Source organism: Pelodiscus sinensis, chromosome 1 (genome assembly GCF_052426305.1).
Source record: "Pelodiscus sinensis isolate ZL-2025 chromosome 1, ASM5242630v1, whole genome shotgun sequence".
NCBI lineage: Eukaryota > Metazoa > Chordata > Testudines > Trionychidae > Pelodiscus > Pelodiscus sinensis.
In genome coordinates, this window is record NC_143052.1 from 134940290 (window position 1) to 134961596 (window position 21307).

The window sequence follows — 21307 nt, forward strand, 5'->3', positions numbered from 1 at the left end:
TGGAGATCGGGAGAAATCCCGGATGACTGGAAAAAGGCAAATGTAGTGCCCATCTTCAAAAAAGGGAAGAAGGACAATTCAGGGAACTATAGGCCGGTCAATCTTACCTCAGTTCCTGGAAAAATCATGGAAGGGATCCTTAAGGAATCCATTTTGAGGCACTTGGAAGACAGGAAAGTGATTAGGAATAGTCAGCATGGATTCACAAAAGGAAAATCGTGCCTGACCAATCTGATTAGCTTCTATGATGAGGTAACTGGCTCTGTGGACGTGGGAAAGTCAGTGGATGTGATATACCTTGACTTTAGCAAGGCTTTTGATACGGTCTCCCACAATATTCTTGCCAGCAAGTTAAGGGAATGTGGATTGGATAAATGGACAGGAAGACGGATAGAAAGCTGGCTAGAAGGCCGGTCCCAGCGGGTAGTGATCAACGGATCGATGTCAGGATGGTGGTTGGTTTCTAGCGGAGTGCCCCAAGGTTCGGTTCTAGAACAGGTTTTGTTCATTATCTTTATTAATGATCTGGATGAGGGGATGGATTGCACCCTCAGCAAGTTTGCGGATGACACTAAGCAAGGGGGAGAGGTAGATACGCTTGAGGGCAGAGATAGGGTCCAGAGTGACTTAGACAAATTGGAGGACTGGACCACAAGAAATCTGATGAGGTTCAACAAGGACAAGTGCAGTGTTCCAAGCATTGTTACAGGCTGGGGACCTACTGACTAAGCAGCAGTTCTGCAGAAAAGGACCTGCGGATTACAGTGCGTGAGAAGCTGAATATGAGTCAACAGTGTGTCCTTGTAGCCAAGAAGGCTAATGGCATCTTAGAGTGCATTAGGAAGAGTATTGCCAGCAGATCCAGAGAAGTGATTATTCCCCCTTATTTGGCTCTGGTGAGGCCACATCTGGAGTATGGCATCCAGTTCTGGGCCCCCCACTATAGAAAGGATATGGACACATTGGAGAGGGGCCAGCAGAGGGCAACCAAAATGTTTAGGGGGCTGGAGCACATGACCTACGAGGAGAAGCTGAGGGATTTGGGCTTATTTAGTCTGCAGAAGAGAAGAGCGAGGGGAGTTTGATAGCAGCCTTTAACTCCCTGAAGGGGCGGGGGGATTCTAAAGAGGATGGACAGAAGCTGTTCTCAGTGGTGGCAGATGGCAGAACAAGGAGCAATGGTCTCAAGTTGCAGTGGGGAAGGTCTAGGTTGGATATTAGGAAAAACTATTTTACTAGGAGAGGGGTGAAGCACTGGAATGGGTTACGTAGGGAAGTAGTGGAGTCTCCATCCCTAGAGTCTCGGCTTGACAAAGCCATGGCCGAGTTGATTTAGTTGGGATTGGTCCTGCCTAGAGCAGGGGGCTGGACTTGATGACTTCCTGAGGTCTCTTCCAGCTCTATGGTTCTATGATTCTATGATTCTAACTCACCTCCAAGACACAGCCTAAGATCAGAGCTGCCAAGAATTCACTGCTGGCCCATGATGTGTAGCAACCAGAACCCAGATGAGATTGACCTTGCCTAGCCAGCAAGGGAAATTCACCTGCCTTGCTCATGATTGTTGAGCATGGCACTGTGTGCTTAGCATGTGTATTCTGCTTGCCTGGTCATTGTTAATAAATAGAAAGTAAGGAGTGTGGGGGAGTGACAGAGAATTTGTGCGTGTAATAAGGTTTCCATACTGTAGACCAAGGTTGATAACATAACAAACTTTGACCAAATGACCCTGAACACCAGCAAACCCCCAGGCAGGAAGAGAGGGCAAACAGCACCCAGGCCTCTGGACTATCTAGAGCCAGCTAACGACTGATGTAGAATAGGTGGGCAAGACTCCCCTCCTAGTGAAATAAATCACTGCTCTCCTCTCTCAGGGAATTAAGCCTCCCTACAGGGTTTCTGGAGGATTGCTCCCCAATGCACAAGTCATGAAGGCACCAAGTCTGGAAGGCAAGTAGCTGTGCTCTGTGCACAGGAGGGAAGGTGGGAGCTTGCGAACGGATCTGGTTCCTGGATGCCCTCACTGAAAAGGAGGCAAAGAAAGAGAGAAGGCTGTATAGCTCTCTGTCTGTGTAAATAAAGGCTTCCAAGACCCTTCCCTGCCATTCAGCTTTTGGGAAAACTCCCCTCCCTGCAGGACAGCCAAAGAGGACAGAAATTGAGACAACTTCTCAGGTCACCAATCTGTTCCCTTTCCCCACACCCATGCTTCTCCCACTAGCCCCCAGCTCCTCTGCTGCTAGGGCAAGATTGTTCCTGCAGTCCAATCTTCAGGGAGCTGGGAGGTTACTTTGTACCATCCCAGCCCTTTGTTCTGGGTAATGCCAGCTCTCATGAACAGAAACTGAAACACCTAAATTGTCTCTGTTAAGAGAGAACCTGAGCATCCCACAGATGAAGCTAGAAGGGAAAGGAAGCCATGACTGCTTCCCCAGAGACAGGTATGTGTGTAGCTGTGTGTGTGTGTGTGTGTGTGTGTGTGTGTGTGTGTGTGTGTGTGTGTGTGTGTGTGAGAGAGAGAGAGAGAGAAAGAGAGTCTATCTATGTATACCTGTGTTGTGTGACTGTTTTATCTGAGTGATTGTGTATGTGTGTGCATGTTGTATGTTTGCATATGTTCGTGAACACCTGTGATCGTGCAGGGATGTGTAGGAGTGGAGGTGGGGTTCTCTGTATAATGCATATGCGTGTCTCTGTGTATGTGTTTCTGGGTGCAGGCACACATGTATCTATGCTTGCATGCCTAGGTATAAAATGTGTGGTCCAAAGAATGCAAATTATTTAAAACACAAGTCTCTAGGGAAGGTGGCAGCATGGCTGACTCAGGGGCGCTGACGATTGAAATAGAGCTGAGATCATCTCTTGGGGGTGAAATGGAAGCCAGCCCCAGAAGATAGCAGGGAGTGGCAGAGTTACCAGGTGGCCTACAAAGGTCAAGGAATGGGATAGGAGGTCCTTCTGGAGCACTGGCCCTGAGCCAACACCAGGTCAGGAAGATTGGCTCGCCTGGGGCTCGGGGGCTGGGATATGTGGCCTTTCATCCCTAGGGCACGGCTTCTGAAGCAGCTCTGGGTTGGTTACAACTATTTCATGGCTATGTGGCAGCCAGTGTCAAAATAAATGAAATTCTAGCAAATGTTTGTATTTCTGTAAGAGAGTGAACATAGCTCCTAGCAGTATGAACCCACATTATTGGAAGCACTGCTATTAAATATCCCCCTGTCAGGCAGGGACGAAACAGGTCAAATCTGACACACCAAGAGGTTTCCTAAATTCCCTTTGAACTTTTTCTAATCCCTTGCAGAGGTACCAGGATTTTTTGTCCCAGGCCTGGGAACCAAGGTCACTAGGTCTATATTTTCATTCTTTCAGTTACCTCCTGCAAGGTTCCTATGAACCATACTAGTTACACCAGATCAGGGTGGCAGTTCCATCCTGGGAGCTCGGGGATGCATGAGATGCTCTGGAGAAGGGGCCCCAAAGAAAAATCACGGACATCGGGGAGAGACTGCAAGCTCAGGAAGGTGAAGCCCTGTCAGTAACACGGGGCAGTCTGACAGGATCAGCCATCACAAAGAACAAACATTTCCATTGCATCTCCCAAGCTGACCCCTTTCAAAATGTTTCGCTGATGCATAGGGCCTTATTCTCTTATTGCAGTATAAATGAGTGACTCCACTGACACAAATGGAATTGCACTGGTGTGTAATGTCAGAGGAAAACCTCTGGGGTGGAGCCTGACAACTGTTTAGCAGGGCACAGTAACCCTACACAGCTGACTGCTAGGCTATGTCTAGACTGCAAGCCTCTTTCGAAAGAGCCCCTTTCGAAAGACAGCGTCTAGGCTGCACGTGGAACTTTCGAAAGAGCAAGCCGCTTTTTCGAAAGAAAGCACCCAGTGAGTCTGGATGCTCTCTTTCGAAGAAGCCCTATTTACATTCAAGAACGCCGTCGAAAGAAAAGCCGCGTTCTTTCGATTTAATTTCGAAAGAACGCAGCTGCAGTCTAGACGCAGGTGAAGTTTTTTCGGAAAAAGGCTACTTTTCCCGAAAAAACCCCTGAGTCTGGACACAGCCCTAGAGAAGAAAAATTTGGTAGCCAGCTGAAACTAGAGAGAGAATTATTGAGAGAAAAATCATGACCACACAAAAGGGGATTTACCCAAAACACCAGGGACAACCCTCCTACAGAGTGTCCAGGGGGGTTAACCACCCCATCCATGGTGTTGCAACTCATCTAGAGACCTATCTGGTACAACACTGGGGTCAGTGGTGACTAAGAGGCGAGAGCATCCTGTCCTGAGCCAACTACCCTACCCCTGAAGCACAGTGCTCTCCAGTGCTACACTAGGCCCAGTACTTTCTCAGAGAGAAAAGAGCTCCCCCAGCTGAGCCACCTACCCCACTGCTGGTTCTGGGAAGTGCACCCCTAGGGTGTATCTACACAGCACCCTTAGCTCGGGGTAAGATACACAGTTTCTTATTTTGAAATTAATTTTGAAATAAACCGCTATTCTGAAACAAGGGATGAGGGTTACAGCGACGTTGGAATAGTGGACCCATTATTTTAATAGTGAACCCATTATTTGGAAGTCAATTTTGAAACAGATGATATTCTATCTGCTTGAATTTCAGTGTTCCCTGCAGGTAAGTAGGTGCTTATTGCTCGGGTGGGAAGAGAAAGAATTCAGAGTCATATGTAAGTATAAGGAGACGGTCCAGGGGTTGAAGCATGGAACTGGTGGTCAAAAGACCAGAGCTCTTCACAAAGGGCTCCACATTCAGCCATGAAGTAAGTAGGCAGAACTCCACTCAAGTGCAGTTGCGCCACGTTAATCCAGGAGGGTGGAATTTAGCCTAAGGAGAACTATGTCCTGTCAGGGACATATAATTTGTTTCGTGCAACATCCCTCTGGCTCTGATGGCTCATTCTCATGACTCAGCTCTAATACATGGAGGCTGTGTCTAGACTGGCAAGTTTTTCTGCAAAATCATCTGCTTTTGCGGAAAAACTTGCCAGCTGTCTACACTGGCCTCTTGAATTTCCACAAAAGCACTGACGATCTCATGTAAGATTGTCAGTGCTTTTGTGGAAATACTTTTGCACAAAAGGGCCAGTGTAGACAGCAGAGATTTATTTTCCGCAAAAAAGCCCCGATCGCAAAAATGGCCATCGGGGCTTTTTTGTGGAAAAGCGCATCTAGATTGTCCACGGACACTTTTCTGCAAAAAGTGCTTTTGCGGAAAAGCGTCCTGCCAATCTATATGCTCTTTTCCGAAAATGCTTTTAATGGAAAACTTTTCTGTTAAAAGAATTTTTGGAAAATCATGCCAGTGTAGACGTAGCCGGAGAGTGCCATCTGGCTGGGTTTGTGGAACCAGTGAGTATTTTGTGGATTTCCTTTCAAATTTCTTCTCAGTAACACAGTTGGAAAGTGGCCAGTGATTACAGATGAAGGGAGAGGCTTTTTATTGTTGCCTCTTCCCTTGAAATGCCCAAGTGAACCTAAAATGTTGTTATTGAACAGTGAGCTTCCAAAGTTCTTTTAATACCATTTTCTTTGTTTGTACCAGGACCTACCTCCTTATTCACAGATTTGGCTGAAGAATTATACTGGCTCACCAGTTTTCCGACCTGTTTTACAAGAATCTCATAGAAAAATACTCTGGTAAAGTCTCCACACAGCCAACAGTCACCAGGAGTGACTGATTCTCAGGACTAGGCCATTAGCCAAACACTGGTACCCATCGACATATTTTCCTGTAACACTAGTCAATCACAAGCAGTGACCCATTCTCAAGTCTAGACACAAGCTTGTCAACAGCCTCTATTAATATGATTGCAGTAAAGGTAGGCATGCCCATGTTCTCTCTAAGCTGGTGAATACATGTAACAGTAGCAGTGCAAAAGTAGTGACATGGGCTTCGGTGCAATTTAGCAACCCGCACCCCTCCATACACAGCATCTCTAGAGGACTTGTAATTTGATTGCTAGTCTGCGCTGAAGCCCATGCCATGACAGCTATACTACTAGGCTACGTCTAGACTGGAATGATTTTCCGCAAATGCTTTTAACGGAAAAGTTTTCCGTTAAAAGCATTTGCGGAAAAGAGCATCTAGATTGGCACGGACGCTTTTCCGCAAAAGCACTTTTTGCGGAAAAGCATCCGTGCCAATCTAGACGCACTTTTCTGCAAAAAAGCCCCGATCGCCATTTTCGCAATTGGGGCTTTTTTGCGCAAAACAAATCTGAGCTGTCTACACTGGCCCTTTTGCGCAAAAGCTTTGTACAAAAGGACTTTTGCTCAAACGAGAGCAGCATAGTATTTCCACAAGAAGCACTGATTTCACACAGTAGGAAGTCAGTGTTCTTGAGGAAATTCAAGCGGCCAGTGTAGACAGCTGGCAAGTTTTTCCACAAAAGCAGCTGCTTTTGCGGACAAACTTGCCAGTCTAGACACAGCCCTATTGTTACCTGTACCCACTCGATAAAAGCTAACATGGATCTGCTTTCCCTGCTACAATCACACCTTCACTTGCAGTGTTGACATTTTAAAAAGGAACCACCTGTCTCCAAGCATCCAATTACAGCTACACACCAAGATACAAGACTTGACCATCAACCATCAAGACTTGATAAAGCATCCAATTACAGTCATTAACAGAATGGCTATCATCATCATTATACTGCCCGGGACCACAGACCAGTCTCATGGATAGATTACCCTAATGTGTCCAATTGAGTTAACTGTAATGGGCTAGATTCTGCTTTTATCTACATTGATGTAAAACCTGAGTAACTACACTGAATTCAGTGGAATTATTCCAGATTTGTACTAGTGCAAATGAGAACAAGGGGGGAGGAAAAGGTATGTATTTCCTAAAGGTAATCCAAGTATTAGGTATATTTATGAAACAGTGCTTTAGTAAATTATGTTATTATAGATACAGCCCAAGAGTGTCTAGCGCCTTATCAATAATCCATAGTTAATAACAATTTCAAACTGTAGATATAAAGTAAAGATTTTAAAATGAGTGCATTTGTGAATTGGAGTAACAACCTTCATTGTATACCTTGCAGAACTGCAATTGGCTTTAGATAACATGTAAATACTAATATTTTAGACTATGATGAGTTCTTAGCCCCCATCTACACTAGACATTCAGCCATGCCAAGGAATTGGCTACAAACTCAGTTGACCCTTGAACCCAGCACAATCATTGCTCCAACTTTCAGGGAAGGCCGGAACATTCAAAACCAGGTTAAAACACAGACACGGTTAACTTCCCCTCTAGAAATAGGACCCAGAAGTCCAATCCTGGCAGTATACGTAAACTTGAGTAAATGTATTTATTTGAGTAGTCCTTCCATTTGAAGCCAATGGGACTGTCCATAGGAGTGTACTTATTCACATGGAGAGTGGTTGGAAAACTGGGCCTACTGTTAAGGGATGGCCAGGTTAGGGGCAACCCAGGAAGGTTGTAGCTGGAAAGTGGGTAGAGCTTTATTGGACTATACAGCCGGTCCCCAACTTACGAACGAGTTACAGACCAAACAGTTGGCCGTAACTCGAAGTGTTCATAAGTCGGACCCCATTCATTTTAATGCGACCGTGCTGTTCATAAGCGCAGATTGTGTTCGTAACTCGGGGATCGACTTATGAACGCTTAATGGAAGGTTTGGTCGGAACTACGAACGGTCGTAAATTGACCATTTGTAACTCGGGGACCGGCTGTATATTCACTTGCCAGCAGTCAAGGGGAGGAAGAGCATGTAACTGATGGTGATGAGAATACCACATTTCAAAAACATCTTTCTCAGAGCTTTGCATGTGTATTTTCATTGTTTATCTGTAAGGGTATGTCTACACTAGCCCCCTAGTTCGAACTAGGGAGGCTAATGTAGGCATTCGAAGTTGCAAATGAAGCCCGGGATTTAAATGTCCTGGGATTTATTTGCATTTTCCCGTCCGGTCGCCATTTTTAAATTCCACTAGCCCGAAGTAACTGCCCGCAGCTAAATGCGGCAGTGAAAAGGCAATTCGAACTAAGTCCTTAGTTCGAATTAACTGTTATTCCTCCTGGAATGAGGTGTAACAGTTAATTCGAACTAAGGACTTAGTTCGAATTACCATTTCACTGTCGCGTGTAGCTGCGGGCAGTTACTTTGGGCTAGCGGAATTTAAAAATGGCGACCGGAGGGGAACATGCAAATAAATCCCAGGACATTTAAATCCCGGGCTTCATTTGCAACTTCGAATGCCTACATTAGCCTCCCTAGTTCGAACTAGGGGGCTAGTGTAGACATACCCTAATTGTTTTCATATTGCATCAATGTGATCCCTAGTGGTATTCCACAGCGACCATGAGTCATATGTGTGCAGCTCTTGTAAGATATGCATGCCCTTCTTTCTGATGGGGTGCTGTCCTTACTGACGTCTGATTTCAGGAAGCCACATGCAGTGAATAACAACAACTTTATTTAACCTACACATTTGTCAACAATGCTAGATATTTTGTGGGCCGACAGTAGATGGCACTGTTTCTATTAGGCAGCTATCCACACATGTATACTGCTATGCCTATTGGGGAATGTCTACACTACAAAGTTAATTTGAACTAAGAGACGTTAGTTCGAATTAACTTTGATAGGCGCTACACAGGCGAACCGCTAGTTCGAACTTAATTCGAACTAGCGGAGCGCTTAATTCGAACTAGGTAAACCTCATTCTACGAGGACTAACGCCTAGTTCGAATTAAGTAGTTCGAATTAAGGGTTGTGTAGCCACTTAATTCGAACTAGTGGGAGGCTAGCCCTTCCCAGCTTCCCCTGGTGGCCACTCTGGGCACCACCAGGGAAACTCGTCTGCCCCCCTCCCGGCCCCGGAGCCCTTAAAGGGGCACGGTCTGGCTATGTTGCCCATGCCAGGTGCAAGCCTGCCAGCACCCAGCCAGCAGACCCTGCACCTGGCACGGCACGAACCAGCCACCAGCTGCCACTCAGCCCTCCACCTCTTCCCGGGACCAGGCTGGCAGCTCCCGGGCGCTTGCCCAGGCCCGCAAGAGGCGGGCGCCCACCTGGTCTAGTGCGGAGATCGTGGACCTTATCCACGACCTCCGCACTAGGCACAGGAAAGTGGCCGTCTAGGGCAGGATAGCTGCCAGCCTGGCCACCCAGGAGCAGGTTTTCATGAAAATCAGGGTGGTCCAGTGAGACCCCCGACACTGAGCCCTGAGCTTAGAATGGCCGTACTGGGTCAGACCAAAGGTCCATCTAGCCCAGTAGCCTGTCTGCCGACAGCGGCCAACACTAGGTACCCTGGAGGGGATGGACCGAAAACAATGACCAAGCCATTTGTCTCGTGCCATCCATCTCCAGCCTTCCACAAACAGAGGCCAGGGACACCATTTCTACCCCCTCCCTAATACCACTCCATGGACCCAACCTCCATGAATTTATCTAACTTCTCTTTAAACTCTGTTCTAGTTCTAGCCTTCACAGCCTCCTGCAGCAAGGAGTTCCACGGGTTGACTATTTGCTTTGTGAAGAAGAACTTTCTGTTATTAGTTTGAAGCCTGCTACCCATCCATTTCATTTGGTGTCCTTTAGTCCTTCTATTATGGGAACTAATGAAGAACTTTTATTTATGCACCCTCTCCACACCACTCGTGCTTTTATAGACCTCTCTCATATCCCCCTCAGTCTCCTCTTTTCTAAGCTGAAAAGTCACAGTCTCTTTAGTCTCTCTTCATATGGGACTTGTTCCAAACCCCTCATCCTTGTAGTTGCCCTCCCCTCTCCCACCCTCTCTCTTCCCCTCTTCCATCTCCTTTTCCCAGTCTCCCCCAGTTTTGTTCAATAAAGAGAGTTTCCATTTTTGAACACACATGTGCTTTATTTTGTACATCAAGAAGGGGGGCTAGGGAGGGGTAAGTGGAAGGAGGTGAGGGAGGAATGGGGTATGAGCCCCCAATGGGGAGGACTGGGCTGGCTCTGCGGGCTTCTGGGGGTAGAAGCTCTCCTGCAGCCCCCCAATTGCCCCCCTCCCCAGATGGCAGCCTGCGGCAAGTGCAGCCGGTCTGATGGCCGAGTGCTGTGATGTGCCGAGTGTGGGCACTCCAAGCCGGGACTGCTTTGCAAGCGGGGAACCCCTGAGAACTGTCTGTCTGGGGTGGGGGTCGGGTCCCTTTAAGCACAGCCCTCGGCTAGCCTGAGGCAGCAGCTCCACGCTCTAAGTTCTCCTCTGATGCCCTGCCAGCACTTCTTCCAGCCATCCTTAACCTCGGTTCAGGGTCCACTCAATGTGGACATGCTAGTTCGAATTAGCAAAATGCTAATTCGAACTAGTTTTTAGGTCTAGATGCACTAGTTCAAATTAGCTTAGTTCGAATTAACTAATTCGAATTAAGTTAGTTCGAATTAGTGCTGTAGTGTAGCCATACCCTTGTTTATTTAGCATTCCTCCAATAGTTGTTCTTTTCCTTTTTCTGTCATTAACTGATCTTTTTAAATTTGGCGATTTCTTGGCTGTTTCTCAGTTTTAAATGTTGTGAGGAAGTGGGGAGTTTTGAGGGTGCAAAGGGGGGTGTTACATACAGAAGTTACTGGTTTAATGTGACAAGGTGGGGAGTTTGTTGTTTCAGAGAACAGCCCAGAATTGGAGCCATGGTGTCTGGGACCCTGGTAACCCCGACTCTGTTCAGAGGACACAGCCAGCTGGTTCTGGTCAGATGACAGACAATGGGCTGTAGAGAGGGACCCCAGCTGATCCAAGTGAGGGGAGAACAATAGACAGGAGAGAGAAGGCAGAGAAGAGAGGGGAACAGGAGACCCTCTTATCTGGGAAGAAGACAATGGACAGGGGAGGGGCTGTTGCTGAGTTTATTGGAGGCTCTTCTGGGAGACTGCGGCTGTTTTTTGGGGGACTGAGAGCAGAGCAGGCAGGGCTCAGCTGGCTGCAGGAGAGACTGACATGAGGGGCTGAGGGACCAGGCCTATTGGAGTGAGGGAACCTTTGCTGTGTTCAAAGCTCCATAAACCCTCCTGTTTTGTGCTGGCCGATAGTTGCCTGGTCTAGAGAACAGGGTGGCACCATTCCTTCTGGGAGTGGAGGCCCCGGGAGTTGATGGGGAGGGGACCCCCCAAAGGGGCTCACGGTGGAGGCAGGCGGTTGAAGGCCCTGAGAGGCACCGTTCCGGAGACAGAGGGACGGACCCCCCAGGTGAGAGTGGGCACCCCGAGAGAGGGTCACCATGCTGGAGTGGGCTGCCCAAGAAGGGGTTGCCTCACTGGAGAGGGGCTTCCGCCCGGGAGCCAAGGGACCAAGTGTGGGCACAAACTGTGAGCCGTGACAACATGGTAGCAGAGGATGGTTGAGGTGTACCCTGTAGACCATTGGCTGCTCAGGCGCAGTGCAAATAGTGATTGCCAGAAATGAACGAGGTTGTTGAAGGAACCAGCAGGGAAAAGGCCTGTGCCCAGCTCCATAAGAGCGACCTGACACGTCTGTGCAGGGGCAGAGGGCTGAGCATGGAGCTCACTAAGGAGCAGCGAATAGCTCAGCTGGTGGAGAATGACCAGTCAGAGCTACAGGCTCTGTGTCCCAGCAGGGCTCCTGGGATGCCCAGAGAGCCAGGGAGTAGCTGGGGGGGAGGGGGAAGGCAGTCAGTATAGCAGCTTGGAGTCTGTCAGAGCTAACTCCCCAGCCAGCGCAGGGGAGCCCCAATCTGGGTTCTCCCCGGGGGAGCTGTGGAGGCAGGAGCTGGAGCTGAAAGTGAAGCAGCTGGAGCTGGAGGAGCAGAGGCTGGAGGACAGGCAGAGAAAGCGAGAAGACCATGTCCAACAGCGGAAGCACAAGCTGGAGGAGAGAGCTGGAGGAGAGATGGGCCAAGAGGGCCTGTCCAGGGGTAAGTGGGGAAGGGCCCCAAGATGGCAGCTCTGGGAGGAAGCTGGACTCCAAGCTGCTTCCCCTGTTTAGGGAGGGGGTGTCATGGATGCCTTCCTCACAGCCTTCGAGAGGGTTTGTGATCTGCACCGGATCGACCCTGCAGACAGTTCTCCGCAGCCTGACCCCCACTGGGGCTTAAGGCCATAGTGACACTCGGTCAGGTGGATGGGATTGAGACTGGGAACTATGAGCTGTTAAACAGGCCTTGCTGCTGAGGTTTGAGTTGACCCCCGAGGCATACCGGACACGGTTCCGGGGTCTGCGCAAGACCCCTGGCGCCACCCTACAAGGAGGAGGACAACTTGCTAGGGGAATATCTCCACAAGTGGGGGAGAAGGGGCTGGGGCCACCACCACCAAGGATGTGTACAACCTGGTGGGGCTGGAGCAGCTGTAGGACATTTGCCCCCCAGACCTCAAGGTGTGGTTGGCTGACCAGAAGCCCAAAGACCTGTGCAGTACAGGGACAATAGTGGATGAGTTTGTGGCCAGCAGATCAGGGACAGGTGGGAGACCCACACCAGGGTCCCTGAAGGGGAGTCACCCGGAGACCCCTCGAAAGTGGGACTCCAGGAAGCTTAGCCTGGGGGGCCCCAGAATGCCAGGCAAGGACAACCCCCCACCATGGGACTCGAGAGACCTGAAATGCAACTTCTGTGGCCAAAAAGGGCACAAGATGGCACAATGCCAGAGGGTGAAGGAGATGGCAGCCAGAGAGGGTCCCAGGAGTATCTACTGTCTGGGAGTGCACAAGGAGGATGGCCCGCTGGCCCAGGAGGATGCAATTAACTGAGCTATGCCGGGGGGAGGAGACCGGTGGGGCAGGCCACCTGGAGAGTGTGAAGCGCCATACACAATCTGCCAGGTCAGTGTGGGACAAGACCTGGGGAGCAATCGTCACATCATCCCCATTGAGGTGGGAGGAAGGAGCGTACAGGGGTTCTGGGACTTGGGGGTGGAGGTGACACTGGAATGGCCCGAGGTGGTGGGCCCGAACCAGTTGGTGCCTGATGCCTACCTAACCCTGAGGGGAGCATTCAGACCCCTGGTCAAAGTGCCTGTTGCGAGGGTACATCTGAAATGGGGGGCTAAGGAGGGGCCCAAAGAGGAGGGGGTTCAGGATCAGCTGCCCACAGAGGTGCTAATGGGAAACGATTTGGAAGACTGGCCGGGGAGCACTCAGAATGCCCTGCTCCTCACAAGGAGCCAGAGTCAGCAAGGGGTGCAGGACTCCCCAGAGAGGGGAAGGGAAGCAATGCAGGTAGGGCTGGACAGTGGCAGCCCAGAGCCTCCAGCCCAGGGCGGGGAAACTGAGGCACAACCCTCTGGGGCCATAAACACCAGCCTAGCAGCTGAGTTCCAGATGGAGCTGCGTAAGGATCCATCTTTAGAGAAACTGAGGGCCCTAGTTGACCTGGGCAGTGCCGGGTCCTGGTCCCTGGGGGAGGACCACAGGGAGAGATTCCTGTGGGAGAAGGGATTCCTGTACTGGGAATGGACTGGCCAGGGACAAACTGAATCCTGGGTGGAGGCAGCTGGTGGTGCCTCAGAGGTCCCACCACAGGCTGCTGTTCATGGCCCACAATATTGCCTTTTTGGGGCACCAAGGAGTCCGGCGCACCAGGCACAGGTTGCTGCAGAACTTTTATTGGCCTGGGGTCTTTGACGTTGTCCACCAGTATTGCAGGTCCTGTGACTCCTGCCAGAGGGTGGGGAGAGCCCAGGACAAGTGCACAGCAGCTTTGAGGCCCCTGCCCATCATAGAGGAGCCTTCCAGAAGGTGGTGATGGATCTAGCGGGGCCCCTAAGTAGGGCGACCCGGACGGGGAAGAAATACATCCTGATGATGGTGAATTTCGCTACTCGCTACCCTGAGGCCTTGCTCTACCCTCTATCAAGGCAAACACATTGGCAGACACGCTGATGGCCATTTTCAGCAGGGTGGGGTTTCCCAAGGAGGTCATTACAGACCAGGGGTCCAACTTCATGTCAGTCCTACTCCAACATGTCGGCCCTCTCCCTTGTGGGAGAGGTGTGGGTTAGAGCACACTTGGACCTCAGCGTATCACCTCCAGTCCAACAGGCTGGAGGAGAGATTTAATGGGACGCTCAAACGAATGCTGAAAACCTTCGTGGACCAGCACCCGCAGGACTGGGACAAGTACTTACCCCACCTGCAGTTTGTGTACAGGGAAGTGCCGCAGGAATCCACAGAGTTCTCCCCATTTGAGTTGCTGTACAGGAGAAGGGTGAGGGGCCCCCTAGACCTGATGAGAGATGAATGAGAGGGGACGGTCTCTCTGGACGGCGAATCAGTGGTGGAGGACGTACTGAACTTCTGGAAAAGGCTCACTGAGCTCATGGGCCTGGCCAGGGAGAACCTAGCCCAGGCTCGGAGGAGGCAGAAAGCCTGGTATGACAGCTCGGCACGTGCACACTCCTATGCCACTGGGGATCAAGTGATGCTCCTCATCCCAGTGACAAAGAACAAGCTGCAAGCAGCATGGGATGGTCCCTTCAGGGTCATCAGACAGGTAAGTGAGGTAAACTATGTAGTGGAGCTGTCCAACTGGGGCCACCATCAGCAGGTGTACCATGTCAACATGATGAAGAAATACTGGGACAGGGAGAGGTTGGTGCTGGCCATGTGTGGGCAGTGGGAGGAGAAGGTGGAGGATCCCCTGGAGGGTCTCCTCCCAGAGGCTGAGGCTGAGGCTGGTGCCACGCTGGAGTCAATTCCCCTCTCAGATCAGCTAACTCCAGCCCAGCAGGCAGAGATCAAGGAAGTGCTGCGTTCCTACCAGCAGCTGTTCTTCTCCTGGCCTGGGCTCACTAACCTCACTGTGCACTGGCTGGAGATGGGGGCCCATCCTCTCATCCGGTGTACCCCATTCCGGATCACTGGGAAACCAGCCCGGGAACTGGAGAGGGAGGTTGGGGACATGCTGGCTCTTGGGGTGATCCAGCCCTCTTCCAGCCCCTGGGCTTCCCCAGGGATGCTGGTCCCCAAAAAGGATGGAACAATCCAGTTCTGCGTGGACTATTGGAAACTCAATGCCATCACCATGTCCGATGCTTACCCCATGCCTCAGACTGATGAGATTCTAGACAAGTTGGGGTGGGGAGGGTTCCTCACTACTATGGACCTTACCAAAGGGTACTGGCAGGTGCCCTTGGACCTGGAGACCAGGGTGAAGTCGGTCTTCATCAGTTCAATAGGGCTCTTTGAGTTCCTGGTCCTGCCTTTTGGCCTCAAGGGGGCCCTGGCCATCTTCCAGTGCCTGGTGGATCAGTTACTGAGGGGGATAGAGGACTTTGCTTTGGCTTATATTGATGATATCTGTGTCTTTAGCCAGACCTGAGAGGATCATATGGTCCAAGTGAAGAAGGTGCTGGGCCGTCTCCAGGATGCCGGGCTGACTGTAAAAGCCGGGAAATGCAGGGTGGGGATGGCAGAGGTGACCTATCTGGGCCATAAGGTGAGGAACGGCCGGATGAAGCCAGAGCTGGCTAAGGTGGAAGCCATCCGGGACTGGCCCATTCCCCAGACTAAGAAGCAGGTCCAGGCTTTCACTGGGAAGTCCGGGTACTACTGGAGGTTCGTGCCCCATTTTAGCACGCTGGCTGCTTCCCTGACAGAGCTGTGCAAGAAGGATAAACCCGACAAGGTGGTCTGGACTGAGCAGTGCCAGAGGGCTCTCAGTGCACTGAAAGAGGCAGTTGGCCTGGTGCTGGTCAACCCAGACTTTAGCAAACCCTTCCTGGTGTTCACTGATGCCTCCAGCACTGGGCTATGTGCAGTGCTAATGCAAACTGACTCCAAGGGGGAGAGAAACTCCATTGTGTACCTAAGCAAAAAGCTGCTGCCCCCGGAGCAGCACTACGTGGCCATCAAGTAGGAATAACTGGCCTTGGTGTGGGCCCTTAAAATGCTGCAGCCCTATCTGTTTGAGCAGCATTTTACAGTGCACGCCGATCACTCCCCCCTGACCTGGCTGCACCAGATGAAGGGGCCAAGTCCAAGCTCCTGAGATGGAGCCTGCTCCTGCAGGACTATGACATGGAGAGGGTCCAAGTTAAGGGGAACGCCAATGTCATAGCTGATGCTTTGTCCCCGAGCGGGGCGCCTGAACTTCCCCAGGTCATTGGCATAGTGACCCTGCTCAGTTCGGTCTCGAAGTGGGGAAAGATGGGAGGAAGTGGGGAGTTTTGGGGGTTCAAAGAGGAGTGTTACATACAGGGGGGCACTCAGTGCCCGGAAGTTACTGGTTTCATGTGACAAGGTGGGGAGTTTGTTGTTTCAGAGAACAGTCCAGAGTTGGAGCCAGGGTGTCTGGGTCCTTGGTGACCCCGGCCCTGCTCAGAGGACACACAGGGTTCTAGCCAGATGACAGACAATGGGTCTGCAGAGAGGGATCCCGGCAACCAGCCCAGCTGATCCCAGAAAGGGGAGAACAATGGATGGGTGAGAGGAGGCGGAGAAAAGAGGGGCCCAGGCGACCCTCTTATCTGGGAAGAAGACAATGGACAGGGGAGAGGCTGTTGCTGAGATTATTGGAGGCTCTTCTGGGAGACTGCAGCTGTGTTTTGGGGGACTGAGAGCAGGGCAGGCAGGGCTCAACTGGCTGCAGGGGGAGGCTGACGTATGGGCTGAGGGCCCAGGCCTACTGGCCTGAGGGATCCTTTGCTGTGTTCAAAGCTCCATAAACCCTCCTGTTTTGTGCTGGCTGATAGTTGCTCTGGTCTAGAGAACAGGGTGGCACCATTCCTTCTGGGAGTGGAGACTCCGGGGGTCCAGAGGGAGGGGACTCCCCGAAGGGGCTCACAGCAGAGGCAGGGATGCTGAAGGCCCTGAGAGGCACCGTCCCGGAGGTGGAAGGGCGGACCCCTCAGGTGAGAGTGGGTACCCTGAGAGAAGGTTGCCACACGGTAGTGGACTCCCTGAGAAAGGGCTGTCTCACTGCCGCTGGAGTGGAGTGAGCTCCCCGAGAAGGGGCTGCTGCACTGGAGAGGAGGTTCCACCCGGGAGCTGAGGGGCCAAGTGAGGGCACGACCTGTGAGCCGTGACAAATGTAATAAAGCACATGTCAACTATGAAAATAACGTGGATGTGACCCAACGGCCTGATGTGCAAAATATCAATACCAAAATTTCATGCACAAAAATTCAGACACATTTGTGTAAGTACTACGTGAATAATTGCCCATGATTGCGCTGGCAGGCTGGTTAACTACACCTACAAATGACAAGATATGCATCTAACCCAGGGTGCACAATAATTTTTGATGGGGACCATTCCAAGAATTTGGTAAGTGGTCAAGGGCCACATTCTTCTATGGTATCAATGGAGGAGATGTGAGGTCTGGGACAGAGACTGGGTGCAGAAGGGAACTTGGCGTAGGAACTTGGGTGCAGGAGAGGTTGTAGGATCTGGGAGGAGTTTGGGTGAAGGAGGGGGTTGTGACCTGGGACAGTGGATTGTGGTGCAGGAGGGATGCAGGGCCTGGGAGGAGGTATGGGTCCAAGAGACGATTCTGATCTGGGGGAGAGGCGCAGGAGGGCATGCAGAGTCAGAGAGGGGGCTGTGACCTGGGACAGGGGATTGGTGTACAGCACCTGGGATGGATATGGGTGTGGGGGTGTATGTGTGTATGTGCAGCGGTCTGGGATGTGACGTGGGCAGAGAAGGGTGGGGTGCCAGATTAGGGTTAGGGTTAGGGTTAGGGTTATGCTCTGCGCAGGAGGTGCTTACCTTAAGCAGTTCCTGGCCAGCAGCCCAGCGGGACCCTCAAGCATACAACCCACATACAACATACAACATTCAAAGTGGCCACACACAACACTCAAAGTGGCCGGCTATGGGGTGCCATGTCATGTGCATCTCTGTGCGTGTCCCATGTGGGGTAGGGGACTCTGTTTGCTGCTTGTGCCACAAGCACATGAGCATGGCCTAGACAGCTCCCACTGACTTATTTCCAGTCAATTGAAGCTGCAAGATTGAGCTGGGAGTGGGGACAGCATGCCAGGGCACAGAGAGGTACACAGCCCCTGAGGCCGCTTTGAGCAACATGCAGGGGGCAGGGCAGATTAGATAAGTCAGGGTATGTCTACACTACCCCGCTAGTTCGAACTAGGAGGGTAATGTAGGCATACCGCACTTGCAAATGAAGCCCGGGATTTGAATTTCCCAGGCTTCATTTGCATAAGCGGGGTGCCGCCATTTTTAAATCCCCGCTCGTTCCTAGGCTTCCTAGTTCGAACTACCGTTACTCCTCATGGAATGAGGAGTAACAGTAGTTTGAACTAGGAAACCTAGTCCGAACTACCTAATTCGTGCTGCGTGTAGTCGCGCGGCACGGGGTTCGAACGAGCGGGGATTTAAAAATGGCGGCTCCCCGCTTATGCAAATGAAGCCCGGGAAATTCAAATCCCGGGCTTCGTTTGCAATTGCGGTATGCCTACATTACCCCGCTAGTTCGAACTAGCAGGGTAGTGTAGACATACCCTCAGTGGTTCCTGGTCTGTGGCCTGGCAGCAGGCCACAAATTGCTGCATACTGAGCACACCCTGCTGCCTTGGCCAGGCCTGCTGGAGAAGTGCACAGTGAGTGGCACAGTGAGTAGGCGGGTGCTCCGGGGGGCTGTGCTGGCATGAGCAGTGGGGGGCACAGGGAATTGAGGGAGCAGGAGGGGCGTGTCTCATGCCTCACAGCCCAGGGATTGCACCACCTGACCACAGCACAGGTTGCTCCAGGACATCCAGAGCAGCAGCATTATCCAGCCATTGGGGCGCATGCGTGGAACAGGAAGTCTGCCAGTCTTTGCTTCTTAGGAGCCCTTCTAGGACCCTAAGCTGAGGCATCTCTATAGCCCACAGCGGCAGCTTGTGCAGGGAGCTGTGAGGCAAGGGGGGACAGTGGTGGAGGCAGCGCTGCCGCCTGTGGGGGAGTGGCAGGGGATAGACGAGAGCACTAGTCCCATCAGCGATCCTGGTGAGCTTGGGCAGCCACGGCAGCAAGCTGCTCTTCCGCTTCCTCTACCAGTGGGGCTCGAAGCATCCGACCACTCAGGCTGGTAAGTGACAGCACGGGGCCACGTGCCGGGCACCATAGTTCCCTCTAAGCTGCGCACCTGTATGCACAAAGGAAATTTCTATCCCACCCACCTCCTAAGCAGAGCCGTGCAGCAGCGTGGTGGGTGGCACACTAGGAGGAACCGCGTGATAGGTGGGAGGGTGGCTGCTCCAGCTAGTTGGGGCCAGAGGAACCGTATGGCTGGTGGGCAGGAGGGGGTGTGGCTACTCCAGACTGGAGGATTCGCATGGCAAGTGGGCGAGTGGCTGCTCTGGGCAGGAGGAACTGTGTGGCAGGCAGGCGGGCTGCAAGATAACATGTGACAGCTTAAAATTAATCAGCATCATGAATATGCAAATGTGCAAATTCATTATTTATCCTAATGAATATGCAAATGTGTCTGCTGGTCCACCAAAAGTTTTTTAATGAGTTTGCCAGTCCGCCGTATAAAAAAGGTTGGGAACCACTGAGATAAGTGACCACAGCTACCATCAGTGCTACTAGAGGTTGGAAAGGAAATTACTTGTCATGGGTTTTGAATATTCAGTGCACACAGAGGAGCTTTTATTTGTCTACTGTGAGATTTCCTCTTTCCATTTCCCCCTTGGACTGCTCGTGAATGCTGCATGGAATAACCCACTGTGCTTTAAGAAAGTGTTGCTTTTAGTTATATGTCGATGGGTGCATCTATACAGCAGGGCTTAACTCGAAATAAGCTACGCAAACTGAGCTATAGCTTATTTCAAAATAGGGAGTGTCTACACAGAACTTATTTCTAAATAGAGCACTCCTCCTCCGACTTCCCTTCCTCCTCGTGCAATGAAGGTTACAGGAGTCGGAATAAGAAGTCCCCCAGCTTGACAGTATTTTGACACTATTTTGAAAATAGTGCTGTGCAGACGCAGACTAAGTTATTTCGGAATAGCGCTAGCTATTGCGAAATAGTGTTGGAGTGTAGATGTACCCAAAAGCCTGTCACTCTGCAAAGGCTTCTATGTTCCAAAATGGGTAATGCATTATGCAAGGCAGTGCCCTCTGCTGACCACGGGCCCTGATCTATGCTTGAAATAGGAGATCTGGTTCTCTTCCATGGTCTGCTACTTCCTTGTTTTGTGACCTTGGGCAAATCTGTGCCTCGGTTTCCTCCTCTGTAAATTATGCACAGTGAAGTTTATCTCCTTGTATGGGGAAGGGTTGTGGTTTATTTATTATCAGTTTGTCTGCACTTTGCCTCTTTTTGTTGATATTTCCAAAAAGTTGCCTGACCACTTTAGCGATCTGTGTTTGATGTCTGGTGTTGTAATGATTTAAAGGGCAAATCTGAGGAGATTCCACTGGCTTATATTTCAAATAATCAGAAAGTCTAGTGTCCAGCCTTAACGCTTGAATTTTGTTCCAAGCCTTTCTTCCATCTTCCTAGATCTTCCGTGGCTCATCTTTGGAACAAACTACAGATGCTAAGGCTCATACGTAAGTCTGGAAGGGTTAGCTTTTTATCAGTAAACATTGATTTCACTGTACACACACAAACCTGCAAGAAAACATTTCCACGAAATTTACACCCAGGCAAAGTACATTTACACCCAGCAACACTATTTCGCAACAACTAGCGCTATTCCAAAATAAGTTAGTCCATGTCCACACAGCAGGCAGTTATTTCAAAATAGTGTCAAAATACTGTAAAGCTGGGGGACTTCTCACTCCAACTCCTGTAACCCTCATTGTATGAGGAATAAGGGAAGTCGGAGGAAGTGTGCTCTTTTTCGAAATAAGTGCTGTGTAGACGCTCCCTAATTCAAAATAAGCTACGCAATTGATGTAGCTAAACTTTTGTAGTTTAATTCGAGTTAAGCCCTGCTGTGTAGACACACCCTAAGGGACATAAAAACATAGAATTATTGGCTGTGTCTAGACTGGCAAGTTTTTCTTTTGTGGAAAAACTTGCCAGCTGTCTACACTGGCCGCTTGAATTTCCGAAAAGAACACTGACTTCCTACTGTCTGAAATCAGTGCTTCTTGCGGAAATACTATGCTGCTCCTGTTCGGGCAAAAGTCCTTTCGCGCAAAGCTTTTGTGCAAAAGGGCCAGTATAGACAGCTCAGATTTGTTTTGCGCAAAAAAGCCCTGATCGCGAAAATGGCGATCGGGGCTTTTTCGCACAAAAGTGCATCTAGATTGGCATAGATGCTTTTCCGCAAAAGCACTAGACGCTCTTTTCCGCAAATGCTTTTAACGGAAAACTTTTCCGTTAAAAGCATTTGTGGAAAATCATGCCAGTCTAGACATAGC